Raw genomic sequence first — 27,630 nt, 5'->3', positions numbered from 1 at the left:
TCACCACAGTGATACAAGGCGGAGGAGGCACCGAGCCTCTCACCACAGTAACAGAAGGCAGTGGAGGCACCGAGCCTCTCATCACAGTGACAGAAGGCGGAGGAGGCAACGAGCCTCTCACCACAGGAATAGAAGGCGGAGGAGGCACCGAGACTCTCACCACAGTGATACAAGGCGGAGGAGGCACCGAGCCTCTCACCACAGTGACAGAAGGCAGTGGAGGCACCGAGCCTCTCACCAGTGACAGAAGGAGGCACCGAGCCTCTGACCACAGTGACAGAAGGCGGAGGAGGCACCGAGCCTCTCACCACAGTAACAGAAGGGGGAGGAGGCACCGAGCCTCTCACCACAGTAACAGAAGGCAGAGGAGGCAACGAGCCTCTCACTACAGTAACAGAAGGGGGAGGAGGCACCGAGCCACTCACTACAGTAACAGAAGGCAGAGGAGGCACCGAGCCTCTCACCACAGTAACAGAAGGCAGAGGAGGCACCGAGCCTCTCACTACAGTAACAGAAGGGGGAGGAGGCACCGAGCCTCTCACCACAGTAACAGAAGGCAGAGGAGGCACCAAGCCTCTCACCACAGTAACAGAAGGCGGAGGAGGCACCGAGCCTCTCACCACAGTGACAGAAGGCGGAGGAGGCACCGAGCCTCTCACAACAGTGACAGAAGGCGGAGGAGGCACCGAGCCTCTCACCACAGTAACAGAAGGCGGAGGAGGCACCGAGCCTCTCACCACAGTGACACAAGGCGGAGGAGGCACCGAGCCTCTCACCACAGTAACAGAAGGCGGAGGAGGCACCGAGCCTCTCACCAGTGACAGAAGGAGGCACCGAGCCTCTGACCACAGTGACAGAAGGCGGAGGAGGCACCGAGCCTCTCACTACAGTAACAGAAGGGGGAGGAGGCACCGAGCCTCTCACCACAGTAACAGAAGGCAGAGGAGGCACCGAGCCTCTCACTACAGTAACAGAAGGGGGAGGAGGCACCGAGCCTCTCACCACAGTAACAGAAGGCAGAGGAGGCACCGAGCCTCTCACCACAGTAACAGAAGGCGGAGGAGGCACCGAGCCTCTCACCACAGTGACAGAAGGCGGAGGAGGCACCGAGCCTCTCACCACAGTGACAGAAGGCGGAGGAGGCACCGAGCCTCTCACCACAGTAACAGAAGGCGGAGGAGGCACCGAGCCTCTCACCACAGTGACACAAGGCGGAGGAGGCACCGAGCCTCTCACCACAGTAACAGAAGGCGGAGGAGGCACCGAGCCTCTTACCACAGGGACAGAAGGCGGAGGAGGCACCGAGCCTCTTACCACAGGGACAGAAGGCGGAGGAGGCACCGAGCCTCTCACCACAGTGACAGAAGGAGGAGAAGGCACCGAGCCTCTCACCACAGTAACAGAAGGCGGAGGAGGCACTGAGCCTCTCACCACAGTAACAGAAGGCGGAGGAGGCACCGAGCCTCTCACCACAGTAACAGATTGCGGAGGAGGCACTGAGCCTCTCACCACAGTGACAGAAGGCGGAGGAGGCACCGAGCCTCTCACCACAGTAACAGAAGGCGGAGGAGGCACCGAGCCTCTCACCACAGTGACAGAAGGCGGAGGAGGCACCGAGCCTCTCACCACAGTAACAGAAGGCAGAGGAGGCACCGAGCCTCTCACCACAGTAACAGAAGGCGGAGGAGTCACGGAGCCTCTCACTACAGTAACAGAAGGCAGAGGAGGCACCGAGCCTCTCACCACAGTAACAGAAGGCAGAGGAGGCACCGAGCCTCTCACCACAGTAACAGAAGGCGGAGGAGGCACCGAGCCTCTCACCACAGTGACAGAAGGCAGAGGAGGCACAGAGCCTCTCACCACAGGAACAGAAGGCAGAGGAGGAACCGAGTCTCTCATCTCAGTGACAGAAGGCGGAGGAGGCAACGAGCCTCTCACCACAGGAACAGAAGGCGGAGGAGGCACCGAGACTCTCACCACAGTGATACAAGGCGGAGGAGGCACCGAGCCTCTCAGCACAGTAACAGAAGGCAGTGGAGGCACCGAGCCTCTCATCACAGTGACAGAAGGCGGAGGAGGCAACGAGCCTCTCACCACAGGAACAGAAGGCGGAGGAGGCACCGAGCCTCTCACCACAGTGATACAAGGCGGAGGAGGCACCGAGCCTCTCACCACAGTAACAGAAGGCAGTGGAGGCACCGAGCCTCTCATCACAGTGACAGAAGGCGGAGGAGGCAACGAGCCTCTCACCACAGGAACAGAAGGCGGAGGAGGCACCGAGACTCTCACCACAGTGATACAAGGCGGAGGAGGCACCGAGCCTCTCACCAGTGACAGAAGGAGGCACCGAGCCTCTGACCACAGTGACAGAAGGCGGAGGAGGCACCGAGCCTCTCACCACAGTAACAGAAGGGGGAGGAGGCACCGAGCCTCTCACCACAGTAACAGAAGGCAGAGGAGGCAACGAGCCTCTCACTACAGTAACAGAAGGGGGAGGAGGCACCGAGCCTCTCACTACAGTAACAGAAGGCAGAGGAGGCACCGAGCCTCTCACCACAGTAACAGAAGGCAGAGGAGGCACCGAGCCTCTCACTACAGTAACAGAAGGGGGAGGAGGCACCGAGCCTCTCACCACAGTAACAGAAGGCAGAGGAGGCACCGAGCCTCTCACCACAGTAACAGAAGGCGGAGGAGGCACCGAGCCTCTCACCACAGTGACAGAAGGCGGAGGAGGCACCGAGCCTCTCACCACAGTGACAGAAGGCGGAGGAGGCACCGAGCCTCTCACCACAGTAACAGAAGGCGGAGGAGGCACCGAGCCTCTCACCACAGTGACACAAGGCGGAGGAGGCACCGAGCCTCTCACCACAGTAACAGAAGGCGGAGGAGGCACCGAGCCTCTCACCAGTGACAGAAGGAGGCACCGAGCCTCTGACCACAGTGACAGAAGGCGGAGGAGGCACCGAGCCTCTCACTACAGTAACAGAAGGGGGAGGAGGCACCGAGCCTCTCACCACAGTAACAGAAGGCAGAGGAGGCACCGAGCCTCTCACTACAGTAACAGAAGGGGGAGGAGGCACCGAGCCTCTCACCACAGTAACAGAAGGCAGAGGAGGCACCGAGCCTCTCACCACAGTAACAGAAGGCGGAGGAGGCACCGAGCCTCTCACCACAGTGACAGAAGGCGGAGGAGGCACCGAGCCTCTCACCACAGTGACAGAAGGCGGAGGAGGCACCGAGCCTCTCACCACAGTAACAGAAGGCGGAGGAGGCACCGAGCCTCTCACCACAGTGACACAAGGCGGAGGAGGCACCGAGCCTCTCACCACAGTAACAGAAGGCGGAGGAGGCACCGAGCCTCTTACCACAGGGACAGAAGGCGGAGGAGGCACCGAGCCTCTTACCACAGGGACAGAAGGCGGAGGAGGCACCGAGCCTCTCACCACAATGACAGAAGGAGGAGAAGGCACCGAGCCTCTCACCACAGTAACAGAAGGCGGAGGAGGCACTGAGCCTCTCACCACAGTAACAGAAGGCGGAGGAGGCACCGAGCCTCTCACCACAGTAACAGATTGCGGAGGAGGCACTGAGCCTCTCACCACAGTGACAGAAGGCGGAGGAGGCACCGAGCCTCTCACCACAGTAACAGCAGGCGGAGGAGGCACCGATCCTCTCACCACAGTGACAGAAGGCAGAGGAGGCACCGAGCCTCTCACCACAGTAACAGAAGGCGGAGGAGTCACGGAGCCTCTCACTACAGTAACAGAAGGAGGAGGAGGCACCGAGCCTCTCACCACAGTAACAGAAGGAGGAGGAGGCACCGAGCCTCTCACCACAGTAACAGAAGGAGGAGGCACCGAGCCTCTCACCACAGTAACAGAAGGAGGAGGAGGCACCGAGCCTCTCACCACAGTAACAGGAGGAGGAGGCACCGAGCCTCTCACCACAGTAACAGAAGGAGGAGGCACCGAGCCTCTCACCACAGTAACAGAAGGAGGAGGAGGCACCAAGCCTCTCACCACAGTAACAGAAGGAGGAGGAGGCACCAAGCCTCTCACCACAGTAACAGAAGGAGGAGGAGGCACCGAGCCTCTCACCACAGTAACAGGAGGAGGAGGCACCGAGCCTCTCACCAGTGACAGAAGGCGGAGGAGGCACCGAGCCTCTCACCAGTGACAGAAGGCGGAGGAGGCACCGAGCCTCTCACCACAGCAACAGAAGGAGGAGGAGGCACCGAGCCTCTCACCACAGCGACAGAAGGCGGAGGAGGCACCGAGCCTCTCACCACAGTGACAGAAGGCGGAGGAGGCACCGAGCCTCTCACCACAGTGACAGAAGGCAGAGGAGGCACCGAGCCTCTCACCACAGTGACAGAAGGCGGAGGAGGCACCGAGCCTGTCACCACAGTGACAGAAGGCGGAGGAGGCACCCAGCCTCTCACCACAGTAACAGAAGGCGGAGGAGGCACCGAGCCTCTGACCACAGTGACAGAAGGCGGAGGAGGCACCGAGCCTCTCACTACAGTAACAGAAGGGGGAGGAGGCACCGAGCCTCTCACCACAGTAACAGAAGGCAGAGGAGGCAACGAGCCTCTCACCACAGTAACAGAAGGGGGAGGAGGCACCGAGCCTCTCACCACAGTAACAGAAGGCAGAGGAGGCACCGAGCCTCTCACCACAGTAACAGAAGGCAGAGGAGGCACCGAGCCTCTCACCACAGTGACAGAAGGCGGAGGAGGCACCGAGCCTCTCACCACAGTGACAGAAGGAGGAAGAGGCACCGAGCCTCTCACCACAGTAACAGAAGGCGGAGGAGGCACCGAGCCTCTCACCACAGTAACAGAAGGCGGAGGAGGCACCGAGTCTCTTACCACAGTGACAGAAGGCGGAGGAGGCACCGAGCCTCTCACCACAGTGACAGAAGGCGGAGGAGGCACCGAGCCTCTCACCAGTGACAGAAGGCGGAGGAGGCACCGAGCCTCTCACCACAGTGACAGAAGGCGGAGGAGGCACCGAGCCTCTCGCCACAGTGACAGAAGGCGGAGGAGGCACCGAGCCTCTCGCCACAGTGACAGAAGGCGGAGGAGGCACCGAGCCTCTCGCCACAGTGACAGAAGGCGGAGGAGGCACCGAGCCTCTCGCCACAGTGACAGAAGGCGGAGGAGGCACCGAGCCTCTCACCACAGTAACAGAAGGCAGAGGAGGCACCGAGCCTCTCACCACAGTCACAGAAGGCGGAGGAGGCACCGAGCCTCTCACCACAGTGACAGAAGGCAGAGGAGGCACAGAGCCTCTCACCACAGGAACAGAAGGCAGAGGAGGAACCGAGTCTCTCACCACAGTGATACAAGGCGGAGGAGGCACCGAGCCTCTCACCACAGTAACAGAAGGCAGTGGAGGCACCGAGCCTCTCATCACAGTGACAGAAGGCGGAGGAGGCACCGAGACTCTCACCACAGTGATACAAGGCGGAGGAGGCACCGAGCCTCTCACCACAGTAACAGAAGGCAGTGGAGGCACCGAGCCTCTCATCACAGTGACAGAAGGCGGAGGAGGCAACGAGCCTCTCACCACAGGAACAGAAGGCGGAGGAGGCACCGAGACTCTCACCACAGTGATACAAGGCGGAGGAGGCACCGAGCCTCTCACCACAGTGACAGAAGGCAGTGGAGGCACCGAGCCTCTCACCAGTGACAGAAGGAGGCACCGAGCCTCTGACCACAGTGACAGAAGGCGGAGGAGGCACCGAGCCTCTCACCACAGTAACAGAAGGGGGAGGAGGCACCGAGCCTCTCACCACAGTAACAGAAGGCAGAGGAGGCAACGAGCCTCTCACTACAGTAACAGAAGGGGGAGGAGGCACCGAGCCTCTCACCACAGTAACAGAAGGCAGAGGAGGCACCGAGCCTCTCACCACAGTAACAGAAGGCGGAGGAGGCACCGAGCCTCTTACCACAGTGACAGAAGGCGGAGGAGGCACCGAGCCTCTCACCACAGTGACAGAAGGAGGAAGAGGCACCGAGCCTCTCACCACAGTAACAGAAGGCGGAGGAGGCACCGAGCCTCTCACCACAGTAACAGAAGGCGGAGGAGGCACCAAGCCTCTCACCACAGTGACACAAGGCGGAGGAGGCACCGAGCCTCTCACCACAGTAACAGAAGGCGGAGGAGGCACCGAGTCTCTTACCACAGTGACAGAAGGCGGAGGAGGCACCGAGCCTCTCACCACAGTGACAGAAGGCGGAGGAGGCACCGAGCCTCTCACCAGTGACAGAAGGCGGAGGAGGCACCGAGCCTCTCGCCACAGTGACAGAAGGCGGAGGAGGCACCGAGCCTCTCGCCACAGTGACAGAAGGCGGAGGAGGCACCGAGCCTCTCGCCACAGTGACAGAAGGCGGAGGAGGCACCGAGCCTCTCGCCACAGAGACAGAAAGCGGAGGAGGCACCGAGCCTCTCACCACAGTAACAGAAGGCGGAGGAGGCACCGAGCCTCTCACCACAGTAACAGAAGGCGGAGGAGGCACCGAGCCTCTCACCACAGTGACAGAAGGCAGAGGAGGCACAGAGCCTCTCACCACAGGAACAGAAGGCGGAGGAGGAACCGAGTCTCTCACCACAGTAACAGAAGGCGGAGGAGGCACCGAGCCTCTCACCACAGTGACAGAAGGTGGAGGAGGCACCGAGCCTCTCATCACAGTGACAGAAGGCGGAGGAGGCACGGAGCCTCCTCACCACAGTGACAGAAGGCGGAGGAGGCACAGAGCCTCTCACCACAGTGACAGAAGGCGGAGGAGGCACCGAGCCCCTCACCACAGTGACAGAAGGCACCGAGCCTCTCACCACAGAGACAGAAGGCGGAGGAGGCACCGAGCCTCTCACCACAGTGACAGAGGGCGGAGGAGGCACCGAGCCTCTCACCACAGTAACAGAAGGCGGAGGAGGCACCGAGCCTGTCACCACAGTGACAGAAGGCGGAGGAGGCACCGAGCCTGTCAACACAGTGACAGAAGGCGGAGGAGGCACCGGGCCTCTCACCATAGAGACTGAAGGCGGAGGAGGCACCGAGCCTCTCACCACAGTAACAGAAGGCGGAGGAGGCACCGAGCCTCTCACCGCAGTATCAGAAGGCGGAGGAGGCACCGAGCCTCTCACCGCAGTAACAGAAGGCGGAGGAGGCACCGAGCCTCTCACCACAGTAACAGAAGGCGGAGGAGGCACCGAGCCTCTCACCACAGTAACAGAAGGCGGAGGAGGCACCGAGCCTCTCACCACAGTAACAGAAGGCGGAGGAGGCACCGAGCCTCTCACCACAGTAACAGAAGGCGGAGGAGGCACCGAGCCTCTCACCACAGTAACAGAAGGCGGAGGAGGCAACGAGCCTCTCACCACAGTAACAGAAGGCGGAGGAGGCACCGAGACTCATCACAGTAACAGAAGGCGGAGGAGGCACCGAGACTCATCACAGTAACAGAAGGCGGAGGAGGCACCGAGACTCATCACAGTAACAGAAGGCGGAGGAGGCACCGAGACTCTCACCCCAGTAACAGAAGGCGGAGGAGGCACCGAGCCTCTCACCCCAGTAACAGAAGGCGGAGGAGGCACCGAGCCTCTCACCACAGTAACAGAAGGCGGAGGAGGCACCGAGCCTCTCACCACAGTAAGAGAAGGCAGAGGAGGCACCGAGCCTCTCACCACAGTAACAGAAGGCAGAGGAGGCACCGAGCCTCTCACCACAGTGACAGTAGGCGGAGGAGGCACCGAGCCTCTCACCACAGTAACAGAAGGCAGAGGAGGCACCGAGCCTCTCACCACAGTGACAGAAGGCGGAGGAGGCACCGAGCCTCTCACCACAGTGACAGAAGGCAGAGGAGGCACCGAGCATCTCACCACAGTAACAGAAGGCGGAGGAGGCAACGAGCCTCTCACCACAGGAACAGAAGGCGGAGGAGGCACCGAGCCTCTCACCACAGTGATACAAGGCGGAGGAGGCACCGAGTCTCTCACCACAGTAACAGAAGGCGGAGGAGGCACCGAGCCTCTCACCACAGTGACAGAAGGTGGAGGAGGCACCGAGACTCATCACAGTGACAGAAGGTGGAGGAGGCACCGAGCCTCCTCACCACAGTGACAGAAGACGGAGGAGGCACAGAGCCTCTCACCACAGTGACAGAAGGCGGAGGAGGCACCGAGCCTCTCACCACAGTAACAGAAGGCGGAGGAGGCACCGAGCCTGTCAACAGTGACAGAAGGCGGAGGAGGCACCGAGCCTCTCGCCACAGTGACAGAAGGCGGAGGAGGCACCGAGCCTCTCGCCACAGAGACAGAAAGCGGAGGAGGCACCGAGCCTCTCACCACAGTAACAGAAGGCGGAGGAGGCACCGAGCCTCTCACCACAGTAACAGAAGGCGGAGGAGGCACCGAGCCTCTCACCACAGTGACAGAAGGCAGAGGAGGCACAGAGCCTCTCACCACAGGAACAGAAGGCGGAGGAGGAACCGAGTCTCTCACCACAGTAACAGAAGGCGGAGGAGGCACCGAGCCTCTCACCACAGTGACAGAAGGTGGAGGAGGCACCGAGCCTCTCATCACAGTGACAGAAGGCGGAGGAGGCACGGAGCCTCCTCACCACAGTGACAGAAGGCGGAGGAGGCACAGAGCCTCTCACCACAGTGACAGAAGGCGGAGGAGGCACCGAGCCCCTCACCACAGTGACAGAAGGCACCGAGCCTCTCACCACAGAGACAGAAGGCGGAGGAGGCACCGAGCCTCTCACCACAGTGACAGAGGGCGGAGGAGGCACCGAGCCTCTCACCACAGTAACAGAAGGCGGAGGAGGCACCGAGCCTGTCACCACAGTGACAGAAGGCGGAGGAGGCACCGAGCCTGTCAACACAGTGACAGAAGGCGGAGGAGGCACCGGGCCTCTCACCATAGAGACTGAAGGCGGAGGAGGCACCGAGCCTCTCACCACAGTAACAGAAGGCGGAGGAGGCACCGAGCCTCTCACCACAGTATCAGAAGGCGGAGGAGGCACCGAGCCTCTCACCGCAGTAACAGAAGGCGGAGGAGGCACCGAGCCTCTCACCACAGTAACAGAAGGCGGAGGAGGCACCGAGCCTCTCACCACAGTAACAGAAGGCGGAGGAGGCACCGAGCCTCTCACCACAGTAACAGAAGGCGGAGGAGGCACCGAGCCTCTCACCACAGTAACAGAAGGCGGAGGAGGCACCGAGCCTCTCACCACAGTAACAGAAGGCGGAGGAGGCAACGAGCCTCTCACCACAGTAACAGAAGGCGGAGGAGGCACCGAGACTCATCACAGTAACAGAAGGCGGAGGAGGCACCGAGACTCATCACAGTAACAGAAGGCGGAGGAGGCACCGAGACTCATCACAGTAACAGAAGGCGGAGGAGGCACCGAGACTCTCACCCCAGTAACAGAAGGCGGAGGAGGCACCGAGCCTCTCACCCCAGTAACAGAAGGCGGAGGAGGCACCGAGCCTCTCACCCCAGTAACAGAAGGCGGAGGAGGCACCGAGCCTCTCACCACAGTAACAGAAGGCGGAGGAGGCACCGAGCCTCTCACCACAGTAAGAGAAGGCAGAGGAGGCACCGAGCCTCTCACCACAGTAACAGAAGGCAGAGGAGGCACCGAGCCTCTCACCACAGTAACAGAAGGCGGAGGAGGCACCGATCCTCTCACCATAGAGACAGGAGGCGGAGGAGGCACCGAGCCTCTCACCACAGTGACAGTAGGCGGAGGAGGCACCGAGCCTCTCACCACAGTAACAGAAGGCAGAGGAGGCACCGAGCCTCTCACCACAGTGACAGAAGGCGGAGGAGGCACCGAGCCTCTCACCACAGTGACAGAAGGCAGAGGAGGCACCGAGCATCTCACCACAGTAACAGAAGGCGGAGGAGGCAACGAGCCTCTCACCACAGGAACAGAAGGCGGAGGAGGCACCGAGCCTCTCACCACAGTGATACAAGGCGGAGGAGGCACCGAGTCTCTCACCACAGTAACAGAAGGCGGAGGAGGCACCGAGCCTCTCACCACAGTGACAGAAGGTGGAGGAGGCACCGAGACTCTCATCACAGTGACAGAAGGTGGAGGAGGCACCGAGCCTCCTCACCACAGTGACAGAAGACGGAGGAGGCACAGAGCCTCTCACCACAGTGACAGAAGGCGGAGGAGGCACCGAGCCTCTCACCACAGTAACAGAAGGCGGAGGAGGCACCGAGCCTGTCAACAGTGACAGAAGGCGGAGGAGGCACCGGGCCTCTCACCATAGAGACTGAAGGCGGAGGAGGCACCGAGCCTCTCACCACAGTGACAGAAGGCAGAGGAGGCACCGAGTATCTCACCACAGTAACAGAAGGCGGAGGAGGCAACGAGCCTCTCACCTCAGGAACAGAAGGCGGAGGAGGCACCGAGCCTCTCACCACAGTGATACAAGGCGGAGGAGGCACCGAGCCTCTCTCCACAGTAACAGAAGGCCGAAGAAGCACGAGCCTCTTACCACAGTGACAGAAGGCGGAGGAGGCACCGAGCTTCTCACCACAGTAACAGAAGGCGGAGGAGGCACCGAGCCTCTCACCACAGTAATAGAAGGCGGAGGAGGCACCGAGCCTCTGACCACAGTGACAGAAGGCGGAGGAGGCACCGAGCCTCTCACCACAGTAACAGAAGGCGGAGGAGGCACCGAGCCTCTCACCACAGTAAGAGAAGGCAGAGGAGGCACCGAGCCTCTCACCACAGTAACAGAAGGCAGAGGAGGCACCGAGCCTCTCACCACAGTAACAGAAGGCGGAGGAGGCACCGATCCTCTCACCATAGAGACAGGAGGCGGAGGAGGCACCGAGCCTCTCACCACAGTGACAGTAGGCGGAGGAGGCACCGAGCCTCTCACCACAGTAACAGAAGGCAGAGGAGGCACCGAGCCTCTCACCACAGTGACAGAAGGCGGAGGAGGCACCGAGCCTCTCACCACAGTGACAGAAGGCAGAGGAGGCACCGAGCATCTCACCACAGTAACAGAAGGCGGAGGAGGCAACGAGCCTCTCACCACAGGAACAGAAGGCGGAGGAGGCACCGAGCCTCTCACCACAGTGATACAAGGCGGAGGAGGCACCGAGTCTCTCACCACAGTAACAGAAGGCGGAGGAGGCACCGAGCCTCTCACCACAGTGACAGAAGGTGGAGGAGGCACCGAGACTCTCATCACAGTGACAGAAGGTGGAGGAGGCACCGAGCCTCCTCACCACAGTGACAGAAGACGGAGGAGGCACAGAGCCTCTCACCACAGTGACAGAAGGCGGAGGAGGCACCGAGCCTCTCACCACAGTAACAGAAGGCGGAGGAGGCACCGAGCCTGTCAACAGTGACAGAAGGCGGAGGAGGCACCGGGCCTCTCACCATAGAGACTGAAGGCGGAGGAGGCACCGAGCCTCTCACCACAGTGACAGAAGGCAGAGGAGGCACCGAGTATCTCACCACAGTAACAGAAGGCGGAGGAGGCAACGAGCCTCTCACCTCAGGAACAGAAGGCGGAGGAGGCACCGAGCCTCTCACCACAGTGATACAAGGCGGAGGAGGCACCGAGCCTCTCTCCACAGTAACAGAAGGCGGAGGAGGCACCGAGCCTCTCACCACAGTGACAGAAGGCGGTGGAGGCACCGAGCCTCTAACCAGTGACAGAAGGAGGCACCGAGCCTCTGACCACAGTGACAGAAGGCACCGAGCCTCTCACCACAGAGACAGAAGGCGGAGGAGGCACCGAGCCTCTCACCACAGTGACAGAAGGCGGAGGAGGCACCGAGCCTCTCACCACAGTGACAGAAGGCGGAGGAGGCACCGAGCCTCTCACCACAGTAACAGAAGGCGGAGGAGGCACCGAGCCTCTCACCACAGTAACAGAAGGCGGAGGAGGCACCGAGCCTCTCACCACAGTGACAGAAGGCGGAGGAGGCACCGAGCCTCTCACCACAGTGACAGAAGGCGGAGGAGGCACCGAGCCTCTCACCACAGTGACAGAAGGCAGAGGAGGCACCGAGCATCTCACCACAGTAACAGAAGGCGGAGGAGGCAACGAGCCTCTCACCACAGTGACAGAAGGTGGAGGAGGCACCGAGCCTCTCATCACAGTGACAGAAGGCGGAGGAGGCACTGAGCCTCCTCACCACAGTGACAGAAGGCGGAGGAGGCACAGAGCCTCTCACCACAGTGACAGAAGGCGGAGGAGGCACAGAGCCCCTCACCACAGTGACAGAAGGCACCGAGCCTCTCACCACAGAGACAGAAGGCGGAGGAGGCACCGAGCCTCTCACCACAGTGACAGAAGGCGGAGGAGGCACCGAGCCTCTCACCACAGTGACAGAAGGCGGAGGAGGCACCGAGCCTCTCACCACAGTGACAGAAGGCGGAGGAGGCACCGAGCCTCTCACCACAGTGACAGAAGGCGGAGGAGGCACCGAGCCTGTCAACAGTGACAGAAGGCGGAGGAGGCACCGGGCCTCTCACCATAGAGACTGAAGGCGGAGGAGGCACTGAGCCTCTCACCACAGTAACAGAAGGCAGAGGAGGCACCGAGCCTCTCACCACAGTAACAGAAGGCGGAGGAGGCACCGAGCCTCTCACCACAGTATCAGAAGGCGGAGGAGGCACCGAGCCTCTCACCACAGTGACAGAAGGAGGAGGAGGCACCGAGCCTCTCACCACAGTAACAGAAGGCAGAGGAGGCACCGAGCCTCTCAACACAGTGACAGAAGGCGGAGGAGGCACCGAGCCTCTCACCACAGTGACAGAAGGCAGAGGAGGCACCGAGCATCTCACCACAGTAACAGAAGGCGGAGGAGGCAACGAGCCTCTCACCACAGTAACAGAAGGCAGAGGAGGCACCGAGCCTCTCACCACAGTAACAGAAGGCGGAGGAGGCACCGAGCCTCTCACCACAGTGACAGAAGGCAGAGGAGGCACCGAGCCTCTCACCACAGTGACAGAAGGTGGAGGAGGCACCGAGCCTCTCATCACAGTGACAGAAGGTGGAGGAGGCACCGAGCCTCCTCACCACAGTGACAGAAGGCGGAGGAGGCACAGAGCCTCTCACCACAGTGACAGAAGGCGGAGTAGGCACCGAGCCTCTCACCACAGTGACAGAAGGCGGAGGAGGCACCGAGCCTCTCACCACAGTGACAGAAGGCAGAGGAGGCACAGAGCCTCTCACCACAGGAACAGAAGGCGGAGGAGGCACCGAGCCTCTCACCACAGTGACAGAAGGCAGAGGAGGCACAGAGCCTCTCACCACAGGAACAGAAGGCGGAGGAGGAACCGAGTCTCTCACCACAGTAACAGAAGGCGGAGGAGGCACCGAGCCTCTCACCACAGTGACAGAAGGTGGAGGAGGCACCGAGCCTCTCATCACAGTGACAGAAGGTGGAGGAGGCACCGAGCCTCCTCACCACAGTGACAGAAGGCGGAGGAGGCACAGAGCCTCTCACCACAGTGACAGAAGGCGGAGGAGGCACCGAGCCTCTCACCACAGTAACAGAAGGCGGAGGAGGCACCGAGCCTGTCAACAGTGACAGAAGGCGGAGGAGGCACCGGGCCTCTCACCATAGAGACTGAAGGCGGAGGAGGCACCGAGCCTCTCACCACAGTGACAGAAGGCAGAGGAGGCACCGAGCATCTCACCACAGTAACAGAAGGCGGAGGAGGCAACGAGCCTCTCACCACAGGAACAGAAGGTGGAGGAGGCACCGAGCCTCTCACCACAGTGATACAAGGCGGAGGAGGCACCGAGCCTCTCACCAGTGACAGAAGGTGGAGGAGGCACCGAGCCTCTCATCACAGTGACAGAAGGTGGAGGAGGCACCGAGCCTCCTCACCACAGTGACAGAAGGCGGAGGAGGCACAGAGCCTCTCACCACAGTGACAGAAGGCGGAGTAGGCACCGAGCCTCTCACCACAGTGACAGAAGGCGGAGGAGGCACCGAGCCTCTCACCACAGTGACAGAAGGCAGAGGAGGCACAGAGCCTCTCACCACAGGAACAGAAGGCGGAGGAGGCACCGAGCCTCTCACCACAGTGACAGAAGGCAGAGGAGGCACAGAGCCTCTCACCACAGGAACAGAAGGCGGAGGAGGAACCGAGTCTCTCACCACAGTAACAGAAGGCGGAGGAGGCACCGAGCCTCTCACCACAGTGACAGAAGGTGGAGGAGGCACCGAGCCTCTCATCACAGTGACAGAAGGCGGAGGAGGCACGGAGCCTCCTCACCACAGTGACAGAAGGCGGAGGAGGCACAGAGCCTCTCACCACAGTGACAGAAGGCGGAGGAGGCACCGAGCCCCTCACCACAGTGACAGAAGGCACCGAGCCTCTCACCACAGAGACAGAAGGCGGAGGAGGCACCGAGCCTCTCACCACAGTGACAGAGGGCGGAGGAGGCACCGAGCCTCTCACCACAGTAACAGAAGGCGGAGGAGGCACCGAGCCTGTCACCACAGTGACAGAAGGCGGAGGAGGCACCGAGCCTGTCAACACAGTGACAGAAGGCGGAGGAGGCACCGGGCCTCTCACCATAGAGACTGAAGGCGGAGGAGGCACCGAGCCTCTCACCACAGTAACAGAAGGCGGAGGAGGCACCGAGCCTCTCACCACAGTATCAGAAGGCGGAGGAGGCACCGAGCCTCTCACCGCAGTAACAGAAGGCGGAGGAGGCACCGAGCCTCTCACCACAGTAACAGAAGGCGGAGGAGGCACCGAGCCTCTCACCACAGTAACAGAAGGCGGAGGAGGCACCGAGCCTCTCACCACAGTAACAGAAGGCGGAGGAGGCACCGAGCCTCTCACCACAGTAACAGAAGGCGGAGGAGGCACCGAGCCTCTCACCACAGTAACAGAAGGCGCAGGAGGCAACGAGCCTCTCACCACAGTAACAGAAGGCGGAGGAGGCACCGAGACTCATCACAGTAACAGAAGGCGGAGGAGGCACCGAGACTCATCACAGTAACAGAAGGCGGAGGAGGCACCGAGACTCATCACAGTAACAGAAGGCGGAGGAGGCACCGAGACTCTCACCCCAGTAACAGAAGGCGGAGGAGGCACCGAGCCTCTCACCCCAGTAACAGAAGGCGGAGGAGGCACCGAGCCTCTCACCCCAGTAACAGAAGGCGGAGGAGGCACCGAGCCTCTCACCACAGTAACAGAAGGCGGAGGAGGCACCGAGCCTCTCACCACAGTAAGAGAAGGCAGAGGAGGCACCGAGCCTCTCACCACAGTAACAGAAGGCAGAGGAGGCACCGAGCCTCTCACCACAGTAACAGAAGGCGGAGGAGGCACCGATCCTCTCACCATAGAGACAGGAGGCGGAGGAGGCACCGAGCCTCTCACCACAGTGACAGTAGGCGGAGGAGGCACCGAGCCTCTCACCACAGTAACAGAAGGCAGAGGAGGCACCGAGCCTCTCACCACAGTGACAGAAGGCGGAGGAGGCACCGAGCCTCTCACCACAGTGACAGAAGGCAGAGGAGGCACCGAGCATCTCACCACAGTAACAGAAGGCGGAGGAGGCAACGAGCCTCTCACCACAGGAACAGAAGGCGGAGGAGGCAACGAGCCTCTCACCACAGTGATACAAGGCGGAGGAGGCACCGAGTCTCTCACCACAGTAACAGAAGGCGGAGGAGGCACCGAGCCTCTCACCACAGTGACAGAAGGTGGAGGAGGCACCGAGACTCTCATCACAGTGACAGAAGGTGGAGGAGGCACCGAGCCTCCTCACCACAGTGACAGAAGACGGAGGAGGCACAGAGCCTCTCACCACAGTGACAGAAGGCGGAGGAGGCACCGAGCCTCTCACCACAGTAACAGAAGGCGGAGGAGGCACCGAGCCTGTCAACAGTGACAGAAGGCGGAGGAGGCACCGGGCCTCTCACCATAGAGACTGAAGGCGGAGGAGGCACCGAGCCTCTCACCACAGTGACAGAAGGCAGAGGAGGCACCGAGTATCTCACCACAGTAACAGAAGGCGGAGGAGGCAACGAGCCTCTCACCTCAGGAACAGAAGGCGGAGGAGGCACCGAGCCTCTCACCACAGTGATACAAGGCGGAGGAGGCACCGAGCCTCTCTCCACAGTAACAGAAGGCGGAGGAGGCACCGAGCCTCTCACCACAGTGACAGAAGGCGGTGGAGGCACCGAGCCTCTAACCAGTGACAGAAGGAGGCACCGAGCCTCTGACCACAGTGACAGAAGGCACCGAGCCTCTCACCACAGAGACAGAAGGCGGAGGAGGCACCGAGCCTCTCACCACAGTGACAGAAGGCGGAGGAGGCACCGAGCCTCTCACCACAGTGACAGAAGGCGGAGGAGGCACCGAGCCTCTCACCACAGTGACAGAAGGCGGAGGAGGCACCGAGCCTCTCACCACAGTAACAGAAGGCGGAGGAGGCACCGAGCCTCTCACCACAGTAACAGAAGGCGGAGGAGGCACCGAGCCTCTCACCACAGTGACAGAAGGCGGAGGAGGCACCGAGCCTCTCACCACAGTGACAGAAGGCGGAGGAGGCACCGAGCCTCTCACCACAGTGACAGAAGGCAGAGGAGGCACCGAGCATCTCACCACAGTAACAGAAGGCGGAGGAGGCAACGAGCCTCTCACCACAGTGACAGAAGGTGGAGGAGGCACCGAGCCTCTCATCACAGTGACAGAAGGCGGAGGAGGCACTGAGCCTCCTCACCACAGTGACAGAAGGCGGAGGAGGCACAGAGCCTCTCACCACAGTGACAGAAGGCGGAGGAGGCACAGAGCCCCTCACCACAGTGACAGAAGGCACCGAGCCTCTCACCACAGAGACAGAAGGCGGAGGAGGCACCGAGCCTCTCACCACAGTGACAGAAGGCGGAGGAGGCACCGAGCCTCTCACCACAGTGACAGAAGGCGGAGGAGGCACCGAGCCTCTCACCACAGTGACAGAAGGCGGAGGAGGCACCGAGCCTCTCACCACAGTGACAGAAGGCGGAGGAGGCACCGAGCCTGTCAACAGTGACAGAAGGCGGAGGAGGCACCGGGCCTCTCACCATAGAGACTGAAGGCGGAGGAGGCACTGAGCCTCTCACCACAGTAACAGAAGGCAGAGGAGGCACCGAGCCTCTCACCACAGTAACAGAAGGCGGAGGAGGCACCGAGCCTCTCACCACAGTATCAGAAGGCGGAGGAGGCACCGAGCCTCTCACCACAGTGACAGAAGGAGGAGGAGGCACCGAGCCTCTCACCACAGTAACAGAAGGCAGAGGAGGCACCGAGCCTCTCAACACAGTGACAGAAGGCGGAGGAGGCACCGAGCCTCTCACCACAGTGACAGAAGGCAGAGGAGGCACCGAGCATCTCACCACAGTAACAGAAGGCGGAGGAGGCAACGAGCCTCTCACCACAGTAACAGAAGGCAGAGGAGGCACCGAGCCTCTCACCACAGTAACAGAAGGCGGAGGAGGCACCGAGCCTCTCACCACAGTGACAGAAGGCAGAGGAGGCACCGAGCCTCTCACCACAGTGACAGAAGGTGGAGGAGGCACCGAGCCTCTCATCACAGTGACAGAAGGTGGAGGAGGCACCGAGCCTCCTCACCACAGTGACAGAAGGCGGAGGAGGCACAGAGCCTCTCACCACAGTGACAGAAGGCGGAGTAGGCACCGAGCCTCTCACCACAGTGACAGAAGGCGGAGGAGGCACCGAGCCTCTCACCACAGTGACAGAAGGCAGAGGAGGCACAGAGCCTCTCACCACAGGAACAGAAGGCGGAGGAGGCACCGAGCCTCTCACCACAGTGACAGAAGGCAGAGGAGGCACAGAGCCTCTCACCACAGGAACAGAAGGCGGAGGAGGAACCGAGTCTCTCACCACAGTAACAGAAGGCGGAGGAGGCACCGAGCCTCTCACCACAGTGACAGAAGGTGGAGGAGGCACCGAGCCTCTCATCACAGTGACAGAAGGTGGAGGAGGCACCGAGCCTCCTCACCACAGTGACAGAAGGCGGAGGAGGCACAGAGCCTCTCACCACAGTGACAGAAGGCGGAGGAGGCACCGAGCCTCTCACCACAGTAACAGAAGGCGGAGGAGGCACCGAGCCTGTCAACAGTGACAGAAGGCGGAGGAGGCACCGGGCCTCTCACCATAGAGACTGAAGGCGGAGGAGGCACCGAGCCTCTCACCACAGTGACAGAAGGCAGAGGAGGCACCGAGCATCTCACCACAGTAACAGAAGGCGGAGGAGGCAACGAGCCTCTCACCACAGGAACAGAAGGTGGAGGAGGCACCGAGCCTCTCACCACAGTGATACAAGGCGGAGGAGGCACCGAGCCTCTCACCACAGTAACAGAAGGCGGAGGAGGCACCGAGCCTCTCACCAGTGACAGAAGGTGGAGGAGGCACCGAGCCTCTCATCACAGTGACAGAAGGCGGAGGAGGCACAGAGCCTCTCACCAGTGACAGAAGGCGGAGGAGGCACAGAGCCCCTCACCACAGTGACAGAAGGCACCGAGCCTCTCACCACAGAGACAGAAGGCGGAGGAGGCACCGAGCCTCTCACCACAGTGACAGAAGGTGGAGGAGGCACCGAGCCTCTCACCACAGTGACAGAAGGCGGAGGAGGCACCGAGCCTCTCACCACAGTGACAGAAGGCGGAGGAGGCACCGAGCCTGTCAACAGTGACAGAAGGCGGAGGAGGCACCGGGCCTCTCACCATAGAGACTGAAGGCGGAGGAGGCACCGAGCCTCTCACCACAGTAACAGAAGGCAGAGGAGGCACCGAGCCTCTCACCACAGTAACAGAAGGCGGAGGAGGCACCGAGCCTCTCACCACAGTATCAGAAGGCGGAGGAGGCACCGAGCCTCTCACCACAGTGACAGAAGGAGGAGGAGGCACCGAGCCTCTCACCACAGTAACAGAAGGCAGAGGAGGCACCGAGCCTCTCAACACAGTGACAGAAGGCGGAGGAGGCACCGAGCCTCTCACCACAGTGACAGAAGGCAGAGGAGGCACCGAGCATCTCACCACAGTAACAGAAGGCGGAGGAGGCAACGAGCCTCTCACTACAGTAACAGAAGGGGGAGGAGGCACCGAGCCTCTCACCACAGTAACAGAAGGCAGAGGAGGCACCGAGCCTCTCACCACAGTAACAGAAGGCGGAGGAGGCACCGAGCCTCTTACCACAGTGACAGAAGGCGGAGGAGGCACCGAGCCTCTCACCACAGTGACAGAAGGAGGAAGAGGCACCGAGCTTCTCACCACAGTAACAGAAGGCGGAGGAGGCACCGAGCCTCTCACCACAGTAACAGAAGGCAGAGGAGGCACCAAGGCTCTCACCACAGTGACACAAGGTGGAGGAGGCACCGAGCCTCTCACCACAGTGACAGAAGGCGGAGGAGGCACCGATCCTCTCACCACAATGACAGAAAGCGGAGGAGGCACCGAGCCTCTCACCACAGTAACAGGAGGCGGCGGAGGCACCGAGGCTCTCACCACAGTAACAGAACGCGGAGGAGGCACCGAGCCTCTCACCACAGTAACAGGAGGCGGCGGAGGCACAGAGCCTCTCAACACAGTGAAAGAATGCGGAGGAGGCACCGAGCCTCTCACCACAGTAACAGAAGGCGGAAGAAGCACGAGCCTCTTACCACAGTGACAGAAGGCGGAGGAGGCACCGAGCTTCTCACCACAGTAACAGAAGGCGGAGGAGGCACCGAGCCTCTCACCACAGTAAAAGAAGGCAGAGGAGGCACCGAGCCTCTCACCACAGTGACAGAAGGCGGAGGAGGCACCGAGCCTCTCACCACAGTGACAGAAGGCGGAGGAGGCACCGAGCCTCTCACCAGTGACAGAAGACGGAGGAGGCACCGAGCCTCTCGCCACAGTGACAGAAGGCGGAGGAGGCACCGAGCCTCTCGCCACAGTGACAGAAGGCGGAGGAGGCACCGAGCCTCTCACCACAGTGACAGAAGGCGGAGGAGGCACCGAGCCTCTCACCACAGAGACAGAAAGCGGAGGAGGCACCGAGCCTCTCACCACAGTAACAGAAGGCGGAGGAGGCACCGAGCCTCTCACCACAGTAACAGAAGGCGGAGGAGGCACCGAGCCTCTCACCACAGTGACAGAAGGCAGAGGAGGCACAGAGCCTCTCACCACAGTAACAGAAGGAGGAGGAGGAACCGAGTCTCACCACAGTAACAGAAGGCGGAGGAGGCACCGAGCCTCTCATCACAGTGACAGAAGGTGGAGGAGGCACCGAGCCTCCTCACCACAGTGACAGAAGGCGGAGGAGGCACAGAGCCTCTCACCACAGTGACAGAAGGCGGAGGAGGCACCGGACCTCTCACCATAGAGACTGAAGGCGGAGGAGGCACCGAGCCTCTCACCACAGTGACAGAAGGCAGAGGAGGCACCGAGCATCTCACCACAGTAACAGAAGGCGGAGGAGGCAACGAGCCTCTCACCACAGGAACAGAAGGTGGAGGAGGCACCGAGCCTCTCACCAGTGACAGAAGGATGCACCGAGCCTTTGACGACAGTGACAGAAGGCGGAGGAGGCACCGAGCCTCTCACTACAGTAACAGAAGGGGGAGGAGGCACCGAGCCTCTCACCACAGTGACAGAAGGCGGAGGAGGCACCGAGCCTCTCACCACAGTGACAGAAGGCAGAGGAGGCACCGAGCCTCTCACCACAGTGACAGAAGGTGGAGGAGGCACCGAGCCTCTCACCACAGTAACAGAAGGCGGAGGAGGCACCGAGCCTCTCACCACAGTAACAGAAGGCGGAGGAGGCACCGAGCCTCTAACCACAGTGACAGAAGGCGGAGGAGGCACCGAGCCTCTCACCACAGTGACAGAAGGCAGAGGAGGCACCGAGCCTCTCACCACAGTGACAGAAGGCAGAGGAGGCACCGAGCATCTCACCACAGTGACAGAAGGTGGAGGAGGCACAGAGCCTCTCACCACAGTGACAGAAGGCGGAGGAGGCACAGAGCCCCTCACCACAGTGACAGAAGGCACCGAGCCTCTCACCACAGAGACAGAAGGCGGAGGAGGCACCGAGCCTCTCACCACAGTGACAGAAGGCGGAGGAGGCACCGAGCCTCTCACCACAGTGACAGAAGGCGGAGGAGGCACCGAGCCTCTCACCACAGTGACAGAAGGCGGAGGAGGCACCGAGCCTCTCACCACAGTGACAGAAGGCGGAGGAGGCACCGAGCCTGTCAACAGTGACAGAAGGCGGAGGAGGCACCGGGCCTCTCACCATAGAGACTGAAGGCGGAGGAGGCACTGAGCCTCTCACCACAGTAACAGAAGGCAGAGGAGGCACCGAGCCTCTCACCACAGTAACAGAAGGCGGAGGAGGCACCGAGCCTCTCACCACAGTATCAGAAGGCGGAGGAGGCACCGAGCCTCTCACCACAGTGACAGAAGGAGGAGGAGGCACCGAGCCTCTCACCACAGTAACAGAAGGCAGAGGAGGCACCGAGCCTCTCAACACAGTGACAGAAGGCGGAGGAGGCACCGAGCCTCTCACCACAGTGACAGAAGGCAGAGGAGGCACCGAGCATCTCACCACAGTAACAGAAGGCGGAGGAGGCAACGAGCCTCTCACCACAGTAACAGAAGGCGGAGGAGGCACCGAGCCTCTCACCACAGTAACAGAAGGCGGAGGAGGCACCGAGCCTCTCACCACAGTGACAGAAGGCAGAGGAGGCACCGAGCCTCTCACCACAGTGACAGAAGGAGGAGGAGGCACCGAGCCTCTCATCACAGTGACAGAAGGTGGAGGAGGCACCGAGCCTCCTCACCACAGTGACAGAAGGCGGAGGAGGCACAGAGCCTCTCACCACAGTGACAGAAGGCGGAGTAGGCACCGAGCCTCTCACCACAGTGACAGAAGGCGGAGGAGGCACCGAGCCTCTCACCACAGTGACAGAAGGCAGAGGAGGCACAGAGCCTCTCACCACAGGAACAGAAGGCAGAGGAGGCACCGAGCCTCTCACCACAGGAACAGAAGGCAGAGGAGGAACCGAGTCTCTCACCACAGTAACAGAAGGCGGAGGAGGCACCGAGCCTCTCACCACAGTGACAGAAGGTGGAGGAGGCACCGAGCCTCTCATCACAGTGACAGAAGGTGGAGGAGGCACCGAGCCTCCTCACCACAGTGACAGAAGGCGGAGGAGGCACAGAGCCTCTCACCACAGTGACAGAAGGCGGAGGAGGCACCGAGACTCTCACCACAGTAACAGAAGGCGGAGGAGGCACCGAGCCTGTCAACAGTGACAGAAGGCGGAGGAGACACCGGGCCTCTCACCATAGAGACTGAAGGCGGAGGAGGCACCGAGCCTCTCACCACAGTGACAGAAGGCAGAGGAGGCACCGAGCATCTCACCACAGTAACAGAAGGCGGAGGAGGCAACGAGCCTCTCACCACAGGAACAGAAGGTGGAGGAGGCACCGAGCCTCTCACCACAGTGATACAAGGCGGAGGAGGCACCGAGCCTCTCTCCACAGTAACAGAAGCCGGAGGAGGCACCGAGCCTCTCACCACAGTGACAGAAGGCGGTGGAGGCACCGAGCCTCTCACCAGTGACAGAAGGAGGCACCGAGCCTCTGACCACAGTGACAGAAGGCGGAGAAGGCACCGAGCCTCTCACTACAGTAACAGAAGGGGGAGGAGGCACCGAGCCTCTCACCACAGTGACAGAAGGCGGAGGAGGCACCGAGCCTCTCACCACAGTGACAGAAGGCAGAGGAGGCACCGAGCCTCTCACCACAGTGACAGAAGGCGGAGGAGGCACCGAGCCTCTCACCACAGTGACAGAAGGCGGAGTAGGCACCGAGCCTCTCACCACAGTAACAGAAGGCGGAGGAGGCACCGAGCCTCTCACCACAGTGACAGAAGGCGGAGGAGGCACCGAGCCTCTCACCACAGTGACAGAAGGCAGAGGAGGCACCGATCATCTCACCACAGTAACAGAAGGCGGAGGAGGCAACGAGCCTCTCACCACAGTGACAGAAGGTGGAGGAGGCACCGAGCCTCTCATCACAGTGACAGAAGGCGGAGGAGGCACCGAGCCTCCTCACCACAGTGACAGAAGGCGGAGGAGGCACAGAGCCTCTCACCACAGTGACAGAAGGCGGAGGAGGCACAGAGCCCCTCACCACAGTGACAGAAGGCACCGAGCCTCTCACCACAGAGACAGAAGGCGGAGGAGGCACCGAGCCTCTCACCACAGTGACAGAAGGCGGAGGAGGCACCGAGCCTCTCACCACAGTGACAGAAGGCGGAGGAGGCACCGAGCCTCTCACCACAGTAACAGAAGGCGGAGGAGGCACCGAGCCTCTCACCACAGTAACAGAAGGCGGAGGAGGCACCGAGCCTCTCACCACAGTGACAGAAGGCGGAGGAGGCACCGAGCCTCTCACCACAGTGACAGAAGGCGGAGGAGGCACCGAGCCTCTCACCACAGTGACAGAAGGCAGAGGAGGCACCGAGCATCTCACCACAGTAACAGAAGGCGGAGGAGGCAACGAGCCTCTCACCACAGTGACAGAAGGTGGAGGAGGCACCGAGCCTCTCATCACAGTGACAGAAGGCGGAGGAGGCACTGAGCCTCCTCACCACAGTGACAGAAGGCGGAGGAGGCACAGAGCCTCTCACCACAGTGACAGAAGGCGGAGGAGGCACAGAGCCCCTCACCACAGTGACAGAAGGCACCGAGCCTCTCACCACAGAGACAGAAGGCGGAGGAGGCACCGAGCCTCTCACCACAGTGACAGAAGGCGGAGGAGGCACCGAGCCTCTCACCACAGTGACAGAAGGCGGAGGAGGCACCGAGCCTCTCACCACAGTGACAGAAGGCGGAGGAGGCACCGAGCCTCTCACCACAGTGACAGAAGGCGGAGGAGGCACCGAGCCTGTCAACAGTGACAGAAGGCGGAGGAGGCACCGGGCCTCTCACCATAGAGACTGAAGGCGGAGGAGGCACTGAGCCTCTCACCACAGTAACAGAAGGCAGAGGAGGCACCGAGCCTCTCACCACAGTAACAGAAGGCGGAGGAGGCACCGAGCCTCTCACCACAGTATCAGAAGGCGGAGGAGGCACCGAGCCTCTCACCACAGTGACAGAAGGAGGAGGAGGCACCGAGCCTCTCACCACAGTAACAGAAGGCAGAGGAGGCACCGAGCCTCTCAACACAGTGACAGAAGGCGGAGGAGGCACCGAGCCTCTCACCACAGTGACAGAAGGCAGAGGAGGCACCGAGCATCTCACCACAGTAACAGAAGGCGGAGGAGGCAACGAGCCTCTCACCACAGTAACAGAAGGCAGAGGAGGCACCGAGCCTCTCACCACAGTAACAGAAGGCGGAGGAGGCACCGAGCCTCTCACCACAGTGACAGAAGGCAGAGGAGGCACCGAGCCTCTCACCACAGTGACAGAAGGTGGAGGAGGCACCGAGCCTCTCATCACAGTGACAGAAGGTGGAGGAGGCACCGAGCCTCCTCACCACAGTGACAGAAGGCGGAGGAGGCACAGAGCCTCTCACCACAGTGACAGAAGGCGGAGTAGGCACCGAGCCTCTCACCACAGTGACAGAAGGCGGAGGAGGCACCGAGCCTCTCACCACAGTGACAGAAGGCAGAGGAGGCACAGAGCCTCTCACCACAGGAACAGAAGGCGGAGGAGGCACCGAGCCTCTCACCACAGTGACAGAAGGCAGAGGAGGCACAGAGCCTCTCACCACAGGAACAGAAGGCGGAGGAGGAACCGAGTCTCTCACCACAGTAACAGAAGGCGGAGGAGGCACCGAGCCTCTCACCACAGTGACAGAAGGTGGAGGAGGCACCGAGCCTCTCATCACAGTGACAGAAGGTGGAGGAGGCACCGAGCCTCCTCACCACAGTGACAGAAGGCGGAGGAGGCACAGAGCCTCTCACCACAGTGACAGAAGGCGGAGGAGGCACCGAGCCTCTCACCACAGTAACAGAAGGCGGAGGAGGCACCGAGCCTGTCAACAGTGACAGAAGGCGGAGGAGGCACCGGGCCTCTCACCATAGAGACTGAAGGCGGAGGAGGCACCGAGCCTCTCACCACAGTGACAGAAGGCAGAGGAGGCACCGAGCATCTCACCACAGTAACAGAAGGCGGAGGAGGCAACGAGCCTCTCACCACAGGAACAGAAGGTGGAGGAGGCACCGAGCCTCTCACCACAGTGATACAAGGCGGAGGAGGCACCGAGCCTCTCACCACAGTAACAGAAGGCGGAGGAGGCACCGAGCCTCTCACCAGTGACAGAAGGTGGAGGAGGCACCGAGCCTCTCATCACAGTGACAGAAGGCGGAGGAGGCACAGAGCCTCTCACCAGTGACAGAAGGCGGAGGAGGCACAGAGCCCCTCACCACAGTGACAGAAGGCACCGAGCCTCTCACCACAGAGACAGAAGGCGGAGGAGGCACCGAGCCTCTCACCACAGTGACAGAAGGCGGAGGAGGCACCGAGCCTCTCACCACAGTGACAGAAGGCGGAGGAGGCACCGAGCCTCTCACCACAGTGACAGAAGGCGGAGGAGGCACCGAGCCTGTCAACAGTGACAGAAGGCGGAGGAGGCACCGGGCCTCTCACCATAGAGACTGAAGGCGGAGGAGGCACCGAGCCTCTCACCACAGTAACAGAAGGCAGAGGAGGCACCGAGCCTCTCACCACAGTAACAGAAGGCGGAGGAGGCACCGAGCCTCTCACCACAGTATCAGAAGGCGGAGGAGGCACCGAGCCTCTCACCACAGTGACAGAAGGAGGAGGAGGCACCGAGCCTCTCACCACAGTAACAGAAGGCAGAGGAGGCACCGAGCCTCTCAACACAGTGACAGAAGGCGGAGGAGGCACCGAGCCTCTCACCACAGTGACAGAAGGCAGAGGAGGCACCGAGCATCTCACCACAGTAACAGAAGGCGGAGGAGGCAACGAGCCTCTCACTACAGTAACAGAAGGGGGAGGAGGCACCGAGCCTCTCACCACAGTAACAGAAGGCAGAGGAGGCACCGAGCCTCTCACCACAGTAACAGAAGGCGGAGGAGGCACCGAGCCTCTTACCACAGTGACAGAAGGCGGAGGAGGCACCGAGCCTCTCACCACAGTGACAGAAGGAGGAAGAGGCACCGAGCTTCTCACCACAGTAACAGAAGGCGGAGGAGGCACCGAGCCTCTCACCACAGTAACAGAAGGCAGAGGAGGCACCAAGCCTCTCACCACAGTGACACAAGGTGGAGGAGGCACCGAGCCTCTCACCACAGTGACAGAAGGCGGAGGAGGCACCGATCCTCTCACCACAATGACAGAAAGCGGAGGAGGCACCGAGCCTCTCACCACAGTAACAGGAGGCGGCGGAGGCACCGAGGCTCTCACCACAGTAACAGAACGCGGAGGAGGCACCGAGCCCCTCACCACAGTAACAGGAGGCGGCGGAGGCACAGAGCCTCTCAACACAGTGAAAGAAGGCGGAGGAGGCACCGAGCCTCTCACCACAGTAACAGAAGGCGGAAGAAGCACGAGCCTCTTACCACAGTGACAGAAGGCGGAGGAGGCACCGAGCTTCTCACCACAGTAACAGAAGGCGGAGGAGGCACCGAGCCTCTCACCACAGTGACAGAAGGCGGAGGAGGCACCGAGCCTCTCACCACAGTGACAGAAGGCGGAGGAGGCACCGAGCCTCTCACCAGTGACAGAAGACGGAGGAGGCACCGAGCCTCTCGCCACAGTGACAGAAGGCGGAGGAGGCACCGAGCCTCTCGCCACAGTGACAGAAGGCGGAGGAGGCACCGAGCCTCTCACCACAGTGACAGAAGGCGGAGGAGGCACCGAGCCGCTCACCACAGAGACAGAAAGCGGAGGAGGCACCGAGCCTCTCACCACAGTAACAGAAGGCGGAGGAGGCACCGAGCCTCTCACCACAGTAACAGAAGGCGGAGGAGGCACCGAGCCTCTCACCACAGTGACAGAAGGCAGAGGAGGCACAGAGCCTCTCACCACAGTAACAGAAGGAGGAGGAGGAACCGAGTCTCACCACAGTAACAGAAGGCGGAGGAGGCACCGAGCCTCTCACCACAGTGACAGAAGGTGGAGGAGGCACCGAGCCTCTCATCACAGTGACAGAAGGTGGAGGAGGCACCGAGCCTCCTCACCACAGTGACAGAAGGCGGAGGAGGCACCGAGCCTCTCACCACAGTGACAGAAGGCAGAGGAGGCACCGAGCATCTCACCACAGTAACAGAAGGCGGAGGAGGCAACGAGCCTCTCACCACAGGAACAGAAGGTGGAGGAGGCACCGAGCCTCTCAACAGTGACAGAAGGATGCACCGAGCCTTTGACCACAGTGACAGAAGGCGGAGGAGGCACCGAGCCTCTCACTACAGTAACAGAAGGGGGAGGAGGCACCGAGCCTCTCACCACAGTGACAGAAGGCGGAGGAGGCACCGAGCCTCTCACCACAGTGACAGAAGGCAGAGGAGGCACCGAGCCTCTCACCACAGTGACAGAAGGTGGAGGAGGCACCGAGCCTCTCACCACAGTAACAGAAGGCGGAGGAGGCACCGAGCCTC

This window comes from Phyllobates terribilis, unplaced genomic scaffold (genome assembly GCF_046119375.1).
Source record: "Phyllobates terribilis strain yellow unplaced genomic scaffold, ASM4611937v1 Scaffold_1__5_contigs__length_1240528914, whole genome shotgun sequence".
Taxonomy (NCBI): domain Eukaryota; kingdom Metazoa; phylum Chordata; class Amphibia; order Anura; family Dendrobatidae; genus Phyllobates; species Phyllobates terribilis.
This window is presented reverse-complemented; position numbering follows the sequence as displayed.